Genomic DNA, 3,389 nt, shown 5'->3' on the forward strand with positions numbered 1-3,389 from the left:
GTTAGGATACAGACTTTATGGATATTCTCATACATATCAACAACCTTATGACGAGTATGTAAGTGAACAATCACTAGGAAAGGAGGATAGTTATGCTTCTAAATCTATGCGTGATCTCCTCGGTGTAAGGCAACCTAGTTTGAGGGAACTTGGGAGAAGGTTTTATCAATTGATCGATGAAGGCCTAGCATCGGATGGAGAAATTCTTGAATCTAAAAGAGCTTTAAGAATGGAGAGTGAAAAACGTTATTATATGGGTTACGATGATGATTTTGAACCTTATGAAAATTATTGTAACAAGGATAAAGTTATTCCAACTGCGGATCATAATAATTCACCTATTTAAAAGGAGGAGATTGGGTGTGACTTACCTATTGTTATAAATGGTGTAACACCCTCACAAGATCTTACAATTTATACAGATGAAAATCATTTTAGTGAATGGCCCGATTCCGATGATGAGAATGTTGAAGAGATGATGCTAGAGGATGAAACCAAATTCATTGATTTTGTGGAAGACCCAATTGAACTTGCCAATGATTTTAATGATGCCAAGACTTTGGTGAAGGGAGAAAATAACGAAGAATGGTTCCAAGTTTTGATAGAGGACCATGATATACAAGAGGTAAGTAATTCATTTGAATTTTCTAAGGATGAAGAGGATTACGTAATACAAGAGTTTTTGCAAGGTTTGTTTAACCCTTTGCATATTGATTCTTCTCCTTTACCTCTTATTGGTTTGAATGTATGTGCTTCGAAAATATTTTTGGATGATTTTATTTCTCGATATCCACCATTGGAAACACTTGATGCTAACACTATGCGGGTTTGCTAAAAGGAAACCATGGAAGTTCCCAATTTCTATGTTCTTTATACACTTCCGAGTGTGGACAAGAATAAGTGTGGGGGAATTTTCTATCGAGCGATAATTTCACTATTCTTTTCTTGTGCTAATATTTGTATGAAGCTATTGTTTGCAAAACAGGTACTATGAGTAGATCCCCAAATTTTCCGATTGTTAGTATCTGGGGAGTGAATCTTACAAGAGCCGAGTCGGGCCGTCGACTTTAAAACAAGCGCTTCATGGGAGGAAACCTATAGGTTTTGTATTTCTTATCCTTCTGTTTTTTATTTTCTTTTTGTTTCGTTTATTTATTTTTCTTGTTCCATATCATGTTAGGATTTCCCACCTTGACTTTACTAGGAGGATTCAATTACATTGAGGACAATGTAAGGTTTAAGTGTGGGGGAGTGGTTAAGCATATTAAAAAAAAATTGCATAAAACCTCCAACTTTTAGAGATTTTAGAGTCACTAGCATACTTCTAGGTATGTTTACATAGAGAATTCTGACCGACATAACTGAACTTGGAAGTGTTAGGGAACTACGTTCATATTTCTTGCTTGTTAGAGTGTTAAATAATGGATTTAATTTTGCCGGTGATGCAGATTAGGAGCAGGGAGACATGCATTATTAGAGTTGCTGATAAATCATTAGTGGAGACTATCCTATTTATATCATGTGAGGCACCGACAAGATTTCTTTATAAATAACTAAAGAGCTTTCTTTTGAGTGTGTGTCATCGTACGTTAATTTCGGGTAGAATGGTGAGCTACCAAACCTCCCACCAATAGAAGCACTACACTTTGATCTCTTGAGTGTAATTTTGTCAATCATGAGGGTGACGTCTATAGATGAAAGCCTCCTTCTTGTAGTTCGATTTTCAGTTAGCACCATTCTCTCTCTCGACAACAACGGATCCATAGAAACACCATCATCATCAACAAGGTAGCAATATCAAAATCTACAAGGAGAGTTGAAAAAGTTCAAGGTTTACAAGCAACAAAATAAGAAAAGAGTAAATTTCATATCCAAGTAAAGCAACTAGAAAATGAGCGGAATTATATATACATGTTGAAGACTTAATTACAAGAGCAAAGAAAAGCAAAAAGGTGAGAATTATTGAAGTTTATGATTTTGAGACGATACAAGTTGTGAAGAATCAAGCGGTAAAGTATTTTTCCCACGTCTATGGTTTGTTTTTATTTTCACTTTGTTTTGTATTTTATTTCTCTTGTCTCTAAAAAAAAAAGAACAAATAAAAAAAATGAAGGCAAGCGAAATTTTTGTTTTTATCTTTTATTTAATAAGCCGTGGAGAAGGAAAATCTATAAAGAAGTTTCAAGCGACAAGGATTTTAAGGATAAAGGTTACAAATTGTCAAGGATCTATGAAATTCAAAAGTTTATCATCAATAGTTGAAGCCGAAGCCGAAGACCAAAAAGATGAAGACGAGGAGCGAAGATGTTTCTATTTGATGCCGTGAGAGTGGTGTTACCATAATTGGAAATCAGCTGTGAAGGTAAGTAACTAATCTCATTCTCGATAATAGTGGTTGATTAAGTTTCTTAGAGATCGTCAGAAAAATGGTTTTTCCAAAATGTTAAAAGATGTGGGTTTTTAAAATATTTCGGAAGTTGTCCTTCCCACCATTCAACGTGTTGCAGTATTTCTCTCTTCATTCCTACCTGCACACATGTGAGAACCATAAAAGTACGACTCTTGAGTGCAATTATCATAAAACCCTTTTTGGTGAGGCAGAGGTCGAGGCGAAATGCTTATTGATCGCTTCTCAAACACGCGTTCTCTCATTATGGTGTGGTTATTTCTCACTCAACATTTAAGAATGAGAATATGTTCTTTAGTATTTCTAACTTCTTAATATTAGCATGCAGAAACTCTATGTCCTCACATCTATTTGGATGCTTGGGATGCTGGAAAGCTTTGAAATTGGAGTGGATTTTATTTGATTTGCTCTAGGATTAGCAAATTCTAAGTGTGGGGGTATTTGATAGGTGTCTATAACACCTAATTTACTATGTAGTAGTTATGCTTTCTTTGCTAATTTTTCTTGTGAATTTTGTATTTTACGTTTGTTTTGAGTGTTTTAGGTATTTTGGAGTCATACGGAGGAAAAGAAGAAGAAATCACCCAATTTGAGCAAAAAGGGTAAGTTCGTTATTTCACATATGAATAATATTAGGAGCCCGGTCAAGGTTAAGGGTCAACTCTATTTGGAGGAATATTAAACAAAGACTAGAAGTGGTTAAGGGGATACCAACTGTGTATCCCTTATCAAGATCACCGGACACTGAATATAACTCTACTTCTATAACCCTAAATCGAGAATTTATTCACAATCATTATTTTTACCTTTCATCTGAAATTGAGAAGAAAAACCAGACAGCGGATGCGTCTGAAATCAAAAGGTGGCATTGACATCGAGAAATGGAATTCAGGGAGAAGAAATTGAAGACGGTGATGAACAGAGAAAGTGGGTGTTTGCTGTTGAATCAAGACCGAAATGGAATAAGGGTTTGTTGATGGTG

The sequence above is a fragment of the Papaver somniferum genome, chromosome 11 (genome assembly GCF_003573695.1).
Source record: "Papaver somniferum cultivar HN1 chromosome 11, ASM357369v1, whole genome shotgun sequence".
Taxonomy (NCBI): domain Eukaryota; kingdom Viridiplantae; phylum Streptophyta; class Magnoliopsida; order Ranunculales; family Papaveraceae; genus Papaver; species Papaver somniferum.